Raw genomic sequence first — 14,116 nt, forward strand, 5'->3', positions numbered from 1 at the left:
ACAGGACTTTACTTTCCAGCAGTTGGCACTATAACACTGCTGAAATCCTTCCACTTCTTAAGCTAGTAGTATGGAAATACCAATGTATCCACAACAGCACTAGGGGCAGCAACAGACTACTCAAACTACTAGAAGATTACACACAATGGACCTAATCTTGCTCACATTGAAAACAACAGCAAAACACTTTGATCCCATTTGGTCTTAGAGGTGCCTTGAAAGGGAATCTTGGCACTTGAGTTCCAAAAAGTGATCCACTTTGGTCCTACTACATAAGACACAAAACTACATAGATCCCTATATTTAGGCAGTGCCTCCATTTTGGATAGCAAAGTTACCTTGGCACTTCTGCTTCAGCTTTTGTGCATGCCTGGAAACAATTCGGTTTGACCACCAAATTGCCTAAGTTCTGTACTTGGGGAGACACTGGGAGGGACTTGATATGAAGCATGCTTAACTTACATAAAACATGACAACGGCATATTGGCTTAGTTTTTAGAGTATTCCCCCAGGAAGCAGGAGACCCAGATTCTAAATTCTCTTGAGACACTCTCTCAGGAAGTATGAAAAGTAGGAAAGAAGGGACTCAGCCTCAGGCCTCCAACTTCCTCGCTGTAACCACAAAGTTTTTGGACAAAAGATGCTTAGTCTCAAATACATGAGAAGGCATTCCACAATGAAAGTCAAAGGGAGGTGCTAAAAGCCTACCCACTGAAGTGGAACTAGATGTAGTGGACTGGCATCTTTACATGTGTTCCAGGGTGGGTGTGGGTTTAATTAGAGCAAATCTTGGGAGCTGCTCTAATTAAAGCTCCTGCAGTATCATGTGTATGTAGTGTCCCATGCTTCAAAATGCAGTGAGCTTTAGTTAAAGTGCCCCCAACATCATTTTGAAGCACAGGGACACTGAATATACGTGATGCAGAGGCTACTGGAGCATGCTAATTACCATGATTAATTGAGTCTGCTCTGATACATGCTAATTAGCACACATCAGAGCATGTAGCTGGCATGTATATAGGTGCCAAAAGTGCTAAATATTCGGTCTGGTCCAAGTCCCCTACGCTCCAGAAAGGAATGGGAGTTCTGATAATAATCCTTAATTAGCATTTCCAGACCCTGAATATGGAATGCAAAACTTCTAACATGGTTGGTTTTAGATTTTTCTTCCTTTTATTGTTTTAATGATATGTTAATGCTCTAATTTGTCAAAGTAACTGTAAAAATTGTAATAAATATCAGGTAAGAGATTATTTCAATAGCATGAAAAATTGTAGTTCAGAAATGACACAGACACCGTAGCTGTCATCAGACATTTGCATAATAAAAGGCTGTTTAAACTTGACAAGCACATAAACAGAAAAATATATGCTATAAAATTGGTCATTGTAAGCATGAATGCTGGCAGAGCACCTCTACTTTATCTAACTCGTCCTCAAATATTCACAAGGTGAAACACATGAAGCAATAAAGAATCCTGCAAAATATTTTAATTTTGTTTATTTACTGGTCAAATGCATCTTCATCAGCTTATGCTTCTAATATGGTAACATCCTGAACTATTATGTATTTTAATTTAACAAGGTTTCCATTGTATATATACACTAAAGAATAAAATGGAGTAAATTTAATAAAATGAACTCTAGAGAGTAATTTGTAAGTCTCAAAAGTTCTTTTATTAGAGAATGACTTTCTTTTAAAGACTTAAGTGTACTTTTAACATTATGTACAAGGTAGTATAATTGATTTAGTGACCAGTTTCTTTCACAAAAATGTTTAGAGGCAATCAAAAAAACAGATAAAATGACAAAATATTGGAGCTATCATAACAATTCATTTTGAGATTTCCAGAGGAAATATTTGGATTTTTCTGATTAGATTCACTAAAGGACTCTGGCATTTTTTGCAAGAGCACTAAGGGGAAGGTGATATGCTCCATCCCACCGTAGGGCTATAACACTCCATCTGGATGGTAAGGCCCCAGGTTAAAAATCTCCCTTTCCTGAAACAGAGAAGTCCCTGAAAATGTGGCTCCCATTCAAAAGTGTGCTTTAACAACTAAGCCATTAGTCTGCGATGCGCCTATCTCAGACCTCTGTAGGGTAAGTTTACCATACCTGGCAATAGTACTCTCAAGCAAATCAGAGGTAGTGTAGTTCCATCTATGCAGTGCTCCAGGTGGGCTAATTGGCAGTGCTGAGATGCTTCCAGGTAGTCCATCTGCATGCTAATAAGTCTGCTAATGAAGAGCTACAGTGCTTCTGTTTAGACTGTACCCTGCCTAAAGCAGTGCAGTGTATCAGACGATGCCACTTCTGAGCAGACCAAACAATGTATAAACAGCCTCTCCTGATGAAGCTACTACACTCTGCAAGTCTAATTAAATATACCTTGGGCCTGAGAATGAGTCATTCTATAGCCTGCTGTTTAGGACACTAACCTGAGAAAGCGAAAATCTAGGGCATCTAGATATGTGATGGAGCTGTGCTCTGAGAGCCGCTCTAATTAAAGCACCTGCAACATCAAGCATATTCAGCATCCCAGGCTCCAGCAGAATCACAGAAGACTCAATTAATCGGTATGTGCTAATTAGTATGCATTGGAGCAGAGCTCCATCATGCCTATAGGCACCCTCAGAGCCCCTCTAATTAAAGCGCCTCCACTCCACCCCACAGCACATGCATAGATGCCCCAAGGTTCTAGTGTCTGGGTGAGATTACATGTTACAATTAGACCATGGTAAGAGCATATAAAGCTTGAACAATTGCACATTAAGTCTGGTTAACACATGTTAAGTGCCTACTAGGGTCTTAAAGTTATGCTCTTTTGGGTGAGGATTATCTTGGGCTGGGGACAGCCAGGCAGCAGGTGACTGGGAAGGGAGTGGAAAGGCATGAAGTGGGGCAAGGGGACTAGGAGGAAGGGGGCAGCAGGTAGGCAGGGAAGTGCTAGGCTGCCAGCCCATCTACATGCCAAATTACTCCCTCTGCCACCCCCATTGCTTGGATCACTGCCCTGTCCCACAATGCCTCCCCAAATTACCCCCACCCCCTTATCAGCCTCTCTGCCCCCTCAGATTTTCCCCCACTCATCTCCTAATTGGCCTTTCCAACCCCAGATCACCGCCTTAACATCCTAGTCAGCTCAAGAGTTGCAATGGGGGGAGGGGCTCAATTCCTGGACTCCCTACTGCCACTGCTGCAGATTAGGCTGACTGGGGCGACATGGTGGTGATCCGGGGTAGCAGGGCCAATCAGTAGCCAATAAAGGGTCCCAAGGGGGGAATCCAAGAGGCACAGGGGGGCCCCTTTCCTCTAACCTATACTGTGCCTAGAGAGCTAGTAAGTGGGGCAGGTATGGAACAGACTTGCAGCCCCTAGCCAAGCCTCTGCTTACCAGCCCTCTAGCAGTAGGTCTGAGCAGTGCATGTTAGAGAGGGTATTAACCATTAATGTGCAACTGATCACTAGCCTGTGTTAAATTTAACACAACTAACAGTCCTTACAATTAGTATTTCATTTAATTAAAAATAACCTAAAATTAAATAAAACATTGAATGCAGTGTTCTTTTCAATCCACCAAAACAGAATAAAAATTATTTTGGGAAGATATGAAACTTTTTTTTCCCTTTCTTTCAGCCACTAATTCAAAAAAATAATTTTTTTACACAGCTTTCATTCTAATGCAAATCAGTGGGACTAATTCAATAGTGTAAATTTGGAGCATATAACTTTTAGAGGATTGAGGCCATAGAGTTATATTAACAATGCTTTTTTCTAATAATTTCTCATATTGTTGAATTACTTACATAGAAATACAACTGACTGTATTTTTATAGACTCTACCCAGAAATTAATGAAATTAAAATATTTTGAATTTTGTTAAAGTTCCCCCTAGTCTGAGATAGTGTAAAACTGTGTACATTTCATAATTGCTGTGTTTATAGAACACATAAATATATCCCTAACTTTCCCAGAAGTAGATTCAAAACCTGCCATAAAATATTTTCATTTTTAAGTTTTATTTGCATTAAGTAATAGAGGTTCTTTAGAAAGAAATAATTAATGAAGCAAAGCCAGTAATGACAGTTACTAAAAAAGCTAATGTAGTAATTGTATCCTAAACATATATGCCGTGTCCCCACAAGCATGGACATTTGATTCCCTGGGGACACCTAGCAGAAGCATACCTTGTGCCACTGCTAGCTGTTATTGAGGAACACCTGTGCCACATGCTCTCTGGTGTGGTAGAGGAGGCTGGAGCCAACACTAAGCTAGCACCAGCAGCTTTACCTGAGGTCCAGGGGGCCTCCTGGGGCTGCAGCAGCAGCAAACCTGCTGCTCAGAGCTTGGCGAGCAGCTGGAATATGGCTCTGGCTAGCCAGTCTCTGGTTTCAAGTGGTGTACGCTGCCCCCATGTGCGCTGTTCCACCTCTTTTTTTTTGAGAGGTTTTTTTGACCCCTGGATATCCAAGGGTCAACCCCCCGCTCCTCCCCTCCCTAGTGCTCTTCCCTGCCATCCAGAGAACAGCTGAATGTGTGATATGTGGTGCTGCAGATGTTTCTGTGGCACCACATATCACACAGCTGTGTTAGTCTGGATGTGGCCATACATACTTTTCACTGTTACTATTACTGCACGTCATCTTTTAAAAGTAAAGTACAATTTTGTGTTTAATTCTTGCAACTGACTTAATTGGTTTTGTCCTAAAAAAAAGTAATGCATGCAAGATACTAAAGAACTATATATAAGTGTTTGATTGAAACCGGAACTGCTGCATTTTGGAATTGATTCCACTAATAGTAAGACTTGATCCAAATTCAGTGATACTGTAATTGGATTAAATTTTTAGGATATGTGCTTAACAATGTAGAACATAATTGTTTAAAATGTTCTTTGAGATATATTATATGAACATTAGGGGTACACTGATAAAAGATTTTTTGGGCCAATACTGATATTGGCCAATATCTAATTCAGTTGCCAATATGCAGCCTGGCAGCTTGGAGAGCAGCGTCCAGCTGACAAGTCTTTTGGGGTAGAAGGGGTGAGAGAGAAGGAAGGGACATAGGGGGGAGGACAGATCAAGGCTCCTGCAAGGAGGGAAGGAGTGGGGCTGGGGCAGAGACAGGCACTGCCCAGCCAGGGCACACTGTGGGACAGAGCTGCGAGTGGCTCATCCAAGGGGATGTGGGGAGGGGCACAGCTCCCGCTACTAGAGCACACCCCCAGGGAAGGAATGGGGGGGCACATGCCTCCCAATTTGTGTATGGGGTGAGTGTGGGCTGCTGCTGAGGGCTGGGGCTAGGATGTGTGCCAGGTTTTTCCCGGCAGGAGTGGGGCTGGATCAGGGCTGCACTATGGCCAGGCAGCAGCGGTGGTGCTGGAAGGGGGTTGTAGCACCCCTCTCAGCACTGCCGCCGCCCGCCCCAACTGCGGCCCTGGCCCAGCCCCCCTCCTGCCAGGAAGAGCCAGGCACCACCCCTAGTTCCAGCCCACAGCTGCAGCCTATCCTTGCCCTGTGCACAAATCAGGGGGCACATGCCCCCAAGCTTCCCCTGGGGGGACATGCCCCCATGCCTCTTCCATGCCGCCCCCACCCTGCACCTCCCAAACAAGCTGCTCACAGCTCCATTCCATGCCCCACCCTGGCTGGGCAGCACATGCCCCATCCCTTGCTCCACTCCCTCATGCCAGGGGCCTAGATCTGCCCTCATATCCCCCTTCTCTCTCCCAGCCCCTTCCCACCAACAGCCTTACTAGCCAGACACTGCTCTCCAGGCTGCTAAGCTGACCATGTGAAAAATACTTCAGTTCTGCTAAATTTGCATTTTTGCTAAAATAGTTACTACCAAAAAAAAATTACCCAGTTCTGATACTCAGCAGTATGAATTTATGGCCTCACCTAGAATCTGGCCTAGAAGTAGGAACTTTCCAGTGGAACAGCCCCCATAGTTTACTCATGGTAAACTCTAAGATAGAAGATTTTAAAATTAATTTATTATACTTCATAGGGAAAGCTATTTTAGATCATTTTAGAATGTTTGTAAAATGTAATATTTTTTTCTGGAAATATCTGTCTCAGTTCCATAAGGAAAAGGGTATGGAAAGAATGGTAAAGAGAAGGAAAGGAAAATTGTATGACTGGTATATCTTAAGTATTGACGGTGAAAAGAAAATGCAGGGGCAGCGGAGGCAATATCTAAGACATGGAGTTGTTAGCACCAGCTAGTAAATGGGGTAGCTACAAAGATAGTTTAACTAATTAACTACATTTTGGGCAAAGTCAGCAGGCTGAGGTTGTGTGGTATAAGCCTGACAAGGTGTAGTGGTTTCAAATGCATAGATATATTTCCCTAAGTGATGATGTCCAAGTCATTCATTATTGGGAGCTTGTGAAAGCTACTTTGTTTCAGTGGCCAAAGCCAGATAGGTTTGTGTAGTGAACCATATCCTGAAGTAATTTTTACACACTTTATGAAACTTGTGTTAGATGCAGGGATTCTTACGGTAAGAGACCATATTCTCTCTGTTACTTGATAAGATAACGATATGTCAGATATTTCAAAGAGAAGAACTAATGTCACTGGGAGCTGAAAGTGCTCAGTTCATCTGTAATATCATGCCTACAGACTCTGGCAGATTCATGCTGTTTAACTTCCATATGTATTGTTTATGAAACAGAGTTGGTTTCAGGATGAGTAAAATTTACAACATTTGCAGTAATGTGCACCACAGGAGTGAATCTTTAAAATAGGCTTATTGCACAACTTTCCAGCTGTGGATTTCCATTATAGTTAATAAAGCAGCACATTGGTAACATTTCGAGATCCCGGGTGATATATGAAAATGGTACTTCTATAAGTGTCCAGAGTTTGTACTGCATTAATATACCAATCATATCAACACTACAAGATCCTACAATGCAAGCAATGATTTAAAACCTTGCAACACCATCAATAAATACTGTCATGACATTAAAATCCTGTTAAGATTAAATAAAATATTCCTATAAAATCACCTGATTTGTGGCTCATTTTTAAAAAGGCCTACAAATCCCTTTACCTATATTTTCTACCACTATAGGACACTAGTATATTGTTTAACAGAAAAAGGTTATATTAGGAAATACAGTAAGTAAATGATGAAAAGAAGCCTGGCTGTGCATTTTTGTATACTTGGATCTATTAGCATGTTGGGAATTTCTGAGCAACTAACTTTTGAGTACCTTCAAAGGTATCTAGCAGGCTTTTTTTTTATCCTAGAACGTGTGTGTGTGACTTACTTAGAACAGTCTTTCTCCAGATCTTATTAAAAATATATTATTTAAAATGTATTATTTATTAGAATCTCTGCTTAGTGTATTGAAGTGTTACATAAGGAGATATACACACCTTAATTGTAAACAAACGAAGTTATATATGTTAAAATATACTCTGCCATATGCTAAAGACAAAAAATAAATGTTTGACATACACAACCAGATATTTTTAGTTTAGGTTTCTTTAAAGAGCTCACAAATAACCTGAAGTGTTATATTTATATTAAAACATGGTTTATATTTAACTGTGGATGAAGAAGAGACTATTCTGGTAGCAAGACATACAGAATCCCACATTCATGCTATTAGTATTATGTTCTTAACCTGAGATTACCTATTGTTCCAAGGCTTAAACTGTTACCAACAGGGGCTCATTCTTTAGCCTAGGGTCATTTTGTGAAGCGTTTCAGAGATGTCACACCAGCTACATGCTAAAACAATAACAAATATGCATCCAAGCCTAGAACTGGATCTAATCCGATTCAAGGCTCCACTGAATAAATGGTCTTTTGTTGTGTGTAAATTTATAAATTTATCTGCTCAAAAAGTCACTATTAATGTAATGGAGAGTTCACGAATGACCTTCCAAATTGACGTTTGATACTTTACACTGACAGACAGAAACAGACATATATACACCCACAAAGACTTTTGGTACTTTTGGATATTTGTGAGTGACTTTCTAAAGTCATTTATTAATCCAGCCTTGCAATGATAGATATGTTAGGTGAAAAAAAGTCGTTCTTTTGGAATTAGGTAACTAAGATTCACTATAATTACCATCACCTAGTTTGCCTTTGAGGATACTGCCTTAAATTTTGTGCATAGGTTTAGTTAATCCTACCTCCTCAGAAACCTCTCAGAAACTGTTCTGCCTGATTCAATCCATGTAATCTGTAGTCATCCTAATATTTTTAATTTTTTTTTCAGTCACATAGACTTACTTAAACAAAACAGAATTTGTACTCACAATTTATTTCACTATTTGATTTTACGTCTAGTTTACAGCACTGGCCATTTGCCCCACCTTTGGCACACTAGATTTTGAAGTGCGTAAGAATTCAAAAAAATTTGTGGAATGTTTTCAATATATGCCTTTCTACTAACAGCTACTAAATCCCACTCTGTATGATTTGGTGTGGCATGCACTTGCAATACAGATGCAAGTACATATGAAGTCTCAGTCTGAGTTTTGGTATAGGTAAAGCACTGAGACTGCCCCGTTAGTCTTAGAATGATCTATCTGCAGGATAGATGGGGGGAAAGAGAGCTTTCATTTTTGTCAGCATTAGTTTTAACTACAACTTTGCAGCTGCTTTTTATTTTAGCTTTGTAGTTCATCACTTCTATGAAATCACCTGAGAGGGAGTAGGTTGAATATGATTAACAATGTATTTATATGATTGAAGTCAAGCAGAAGATATTGTCACTATGAAGTTACTATGCAGTTATGGCTCATATTGTAAATGTAGACGTCAGTATTTTAACCTTAATTCTGCTAAATGTGCAAGAATGTAAAACTTTAATAATAATATATATATATAAACATATGGGAGGTAATGGCATGGAGTTTAGGGATCCATATTCTTCACAAATAGTGAAGTCATATCCAAGTCAATACAGTACTATATACTAGACACTGAAATAAATAGAAATTCAAATATCACTACCAGGTGGTAATCGACAGATGCTGATATTTCAATGGCTATTGCAACATTTTGGGCACATCTACACGTAATATTATGTCGTCATGACAATGTGCTACAGCAATATAGCATCTGCAGCCAAAAAACAATGCTGCAGCTACACTGCCATACTGATGCGCTCCCTCGGTATAGTGCATCACTATGGCAATGCAGCAGCTAAAGATAACCACATGAATGTCGCAGAACTGGTTGTTACTGTGCCGTCGTTTACTACTTTGAAATGGAAGTACTAAATGACATTGCAGTAACAATGGTGCAGTAGGGGCACATGTAATGCGCGCCCATTGAATTGTGTGAACCCATACTGTTATTTCAATTTTCTTCCACACTGACTGGGATCGTAGATAAGCCACCATTAAAATTACCAATAATATGGTAACAGACAATAAACATTGACTTTTTAATGACATCTCTTATATTTGGTGTTGTTTCATAGTTTCAAGGGTCGGAAGGGACCTGAGTAGATCTTCGAGTCCAACCCCCTGCCATGGCAGGAAAGAGTACTGGGGTCGAATGACCCCAGCAAGGTGTACATCTAACCTCCTTTTAAAGATCCCCAGGGTAGGAGCCAGCACCACTTCTCTTGGAAGTTGGTTCCAGATCCTAGCCGTCCTGACCGTGAAGTAGTGCCTCCTGATATCTAGCCTAAATCTACCCTCTGCCAGCTTGTGACCGTTATTCCTGGTCACTCCTGGTAGTGCTCGGGGTAACAGGGACTTCCCCAGTGCCTGCTGGTCTCCTCTGACTAGTTTATAATAGGCCACTAGATCCCCCCTCAGCTTTCTCTTCTGGAGGCTGAACAGGTTCAGGTCCTGTAGCCTCTCCTCATAAGGCCTGCCCTGCTGCCCCGATCATGTGAGTGGTCCTCCTCTGGACCCTCTCCATGTTGTCCACATCCCTTTTGAAGTGCGGCGCCCAGAACTGGATGCAGTACTCCAGCTGCGGCCTGACCAGTGCTGCATGGAGGGGGAGGATCACCTCCTTGGACCTGCTTGAAATGCATCTGTGGATGCATGACAAGGTAGTTGGCCTTCCTGACTGCATCCCTACACTGCCGGCCCATATTCATCTTGGAGTCAATGATGGCTCCAAGATCCTTTTCCACCTCTGTACTGACAAGAATGGAGTTCCCCAACCTGTAGGTATGGTGCCAGTTGTTCCTTCCCAGGTGCATCACCAGGTGTATGAAAATCCAAGCTAGACAGACCACCTTTATTCTTTTTATTCAACTCTGGAAAGAATTTCTGAGCTCACAACATGGTTTGAATTACTACTACTTTACAGATGGACTATATACTACTCTATCTCTATCCTTTGACTTTGCAGTGACAAAGTGAATAAGCAGCTAGACTTGAGAATAGGTTAGTAGAATTTGGATGACTGAATCCAGGCAAAATTGGCATTATAAAAGTTGGTTTATTTCTATTTATAAGCAAGTTCTATTTTCTTAGAGAAATAAGTTTCTGAATTGTCATATACTTAATACTTAGACTGAACCAGCTATAACAAGGTTATATGACCAAAAGTATTTTTGTATTATTTCCCTTTTAGCAGATCAACAGTTTTTGACACCAAAAACTACTGACAAGCTAGCTGTTGGCTAGAATAAAGTTAGCGAGACCACCCAGACTGAAAATAGAAATATCTAAAAGGCACAAAGTGTTTTGATGCTGAAGCATACAGAAGGGAAAAAAGGACCTTTTTGCTACTTTGTGTCAAACATGGTATTGGACATAGATCTGACGTGTTTCCAAGACTGTTATCTAACTACAATCTGAGTAAAAACAATTTTTTAAAGTGAGGGAACAGAAGCTATAAAAATTAGGAAAATTTTCACTTACATTTATCCAAGATGGCTGTCGCTATTAGTGTTGAAATTCTGCTATGGGCTGAGGTCACATGACCCTGTAAGCTAAAATAGAGAAGCTTCAGCAGAGGGTAACTGAAGCTGTAGCACATTACAATACATTTTTAAGCTTGTAGGTATTGACTGGTGTTTTAATTTTTAACAACTATTTTCCCGAAGACCAGAAAAGTGATCTCTACTTTAGTCACTTTTCAAGCCTGCAGATAACAGTTCTTTTCAGTGTTAGCCTCAACTCTGCAATGTCTGCCTATGTTAAATATATGATGTGATATAGCATGTTTGTTTTATTAGCATAAATTTGGAGTTGCCACAAATGGCAAAGCAATATGCCAATTATGCAGGTCATCCCAAACACAAGTGGCATAAAACCTTTATCCCACATATATATATGGTGATGATATAACAGAAAATCTACTTGAGAATTTTTTTAACATTTCAGAATATATTACTGGTGTTATTTTTAATATCTTTCCACTTGTAAAACTACATTTTTTAATACTATAAACCTCAGGGAGAGATGAACGTATAGATGTTAGAAAATACCAAAATGACTAACAGTTTTTATGCATATCAGTAATGCCATTTGAATATCTTTTATATCTGAATCTATACAGAATAATCTATGCAGAATTTCACTGTTTAGACAAACTTACAGTGCTACCACTTATATTACTGCTTTTGTTCTGTGAATAGAAAATTTCTTTTTCCAAGACAGTAAGGGCCAGATTCACACTGGTTAACTAGGGCTAAATCCTTTCACCTGTATGTGCCTAAGTGACATTTACATAGCTGCTTAACTGAAAATTTTGACACCTATATAGAGTTTAGATTTCACATAGCTACACCCACCCAGTACTTCCCTTCTGGATATTCTCAGTATTTCACACTAGCACTTAATACCAGGTATGTCCTTAGACTTCAACAACGGAAAAAAAAGTTGATGATCAGGTATCTGAAGCCAAAGGAAGACCCCCCCCCCCCCAACCTTTGAGCCCAATAGCCTACCGTTTATATAAAACTTTATCAGAGAATATTTCCAACCAAAGCATGGCAGCCTTGGTCATTCCACCCTGATGGAAAAAAAAAACTGCAAGAGAAGGAGGAAGCAGTCTTGGTGCTGCCCACATGGAACACAACAAGTTAATGGTTAGCGCACTCACTCAGGAATTGGGAGATGTGGGTTCTGGGATGACCTCAGCCTGAGGTTCAAACCAACATCTCTCACTTACTAGGAGAATGACACCAATCCCAGGATGCAGAGTCGGCAGGATGAGGCCACCCTGCACCCATCCTGCAGAACTCAAGCAAGGAGGAATGCAGAAAGGATGGGAAAATAAGCAAGAGGGATCATGTCTCTGCTGCTCACTTGCCCTTGGGAGTGGAAAATCCTGAGTTCTACCCAAGCCTGAGCCAGCTCCACACTCTCCCAGCTGTACTGACCCAAGTTGGTGCCACCCTCTGATCCCTGCTCCACCTGTAGCCTGGCAGGGGGTTGGGTGGGAAAGGAGAGTTTCTGTTCCTGCAGCCTGCCACAGCTCAGCTCAGGTGGGAGGCTGTGGAGGACGAAGTCTGGGGTCTCTCTTCCAGCAGCCATCCCAGTTGGGCTGCAGTGCACTGCTGTTTGGCTGGGGGAGGAGGGTGGTGCAGGGGAAGGGCTGCAGGGTCTGTGTCTCTGCAGCAGCTCTGGCTGGGCAGCACCACAGCTCTCCCTGGCAGGGGCTGCTGCAGGGGAAGGCTCCAGGGTCCTTTCTCCAGCAGCAGCCCTTGCTAGGCAGTGGTGTAGTAGGCACTGCCTGGCCCAGGCCGCTGTGGGGGAAAGGTTCTGGGGTCTGTGTCCCTGAAGCAGACCCAGCCAGGCAGTGCCATGCTGCAGCTGTTGGCTGCAGTTGTCAAGAGGTTGGGGGTTAAGACCCAGCCCATTGCCGCCCCAAGCCAGCGAGCTGTTGGCAGGCTCTTGTAGCAACAGGGAATCCTCCCCCTTCCCCTCCAGCTGCTGCTGACAGTCACCAGCTGGTGATGGCGGGGGCACTGTGGAGAAAGACTGCTCTGGCAGCCTCCCGGGAAGCATGCAGGAGTGACCCCAGTGGTGACTGCAGTCAAGATGTGAACTCCCCCCACCAAACAGCAAATGTGTCTGTTGGCTCCTGTTCTACCTTTCAGCACTTTGAGTAAAGCTTTACTTGGCCATTATTATTAATAATATTTCCATTTAAGGAACTGGTGGGAACTATAAATATGCTCTTTTAAGTCAATCAGAGATATACTTGCTTCTATAAAAATGTACAATGCAAAAACTGAAATGGTGAATTTATGTAGGCATATGTAGATATCAACAGATATAAATACATAAATATATGCACAAGAGATATTTATACACATATGATTTTTTCTATTGCAACATAATCTTTCAAAAATGGATAATATAACTGTCACAGAATGTAGTATTTTGAACAGAAAATAGCTGCAGTTTCCTTAACGCAGTGGCATGGCATGCCTTTGTGAATTTACTTTTAATGGCAACCACTATATAATCGAAATCTTATTGAAAAAAGTTGTAATTCTCTTGTCTCTGATATAACTAAAGGCCATTTTCATCACAGCTAACGAAACAAAAACAAACAAAAAAACCTGTCATCTTAAAAATGGAAAAATTATAACAATCATAAACACATTATTTCCTTACATGTAATAACCAGGGGATTTTTCCGCCTTTCTATACTGAAAATTTCTTTAGCTTTGTGCAATCTTATACACTAGATACTAGGGTAACTTAGGAAACATCTATCAATCTATTTTTCTATGATATGATATTTAGCTAGTCAGCCATCATCCTCTCTCTTGATTAGATGATTTTTTAATAGAAATCAACTCAAAGCATGTGGAAATGATTGGATTGAGTGGGTTCGCTGGTTTAGGAAAAATAAAGTTTAAAAAAATCAAGCGAATAAGTTGTTTATTCGATTGCTCGCTGTCTGTTCAATGCCACAAATGAAAACCAATATATGCAATTACACATTAATGGAGATCCTTAGTGTTCCAGTTCAGGTAGTTTTGCCCTAAAACACCACATGTAAGGTTGAAAGTTCACAATGGAAAATAGACCATTTTACAAATAGTTACTTATAAATTCAGCTTATTCAAGAAATGGTCTAGCAAGCAAAATAACTTAAAAACAAAACAGCAAATAACTTGGCAGCACATCTTGAAATGTGATGACCACCA

At 41.0% G+C, this 14,116-nt stretch overlaps 1 protein-coding gene across 23 annotated transcripts in view; it reads right to left on the bottom strand.

The window, feature by feature from the left end:
• FOXP2 (forkhead box P2) overlaps positions 1-14,116 on the bottom strand; it is a 651,774-nt gene that overhangs the window by 93,479 nt on the left and 544,179 nt on the right. For 2 of the 23 annotated variants that reach the window (XM_090042270.1, XM_090042271.1), the window contains one exon: positions 10,869-10,939. The exons of the other annotated variants lie outside the window; for them this stretch is intronic. The gene's annotated coding sequence lies outside the window, so the exon portion shown is untranslated. The remainder of the gene's footprint in view (positions 1-10,868; positions 10,940-14,116) is intronic. 23 annotated transcript variants of the gene reach the window in all.

This window comes from Crocodylus siamensis, chromosome 4 (genome assembly GCF_052110815.1).
Source record: "Crocodylus siamensis isolate JL-2025a chromosome 4, ASM5211081v1, whole genome shotgun sequence".
Taxonomy (NCBI): domain Eukaryota; kingdom Metazoa; phylum Chordata; order Crocodylia; family Crocodylidae; genus Crocodylus; species Crocodylus siamensis.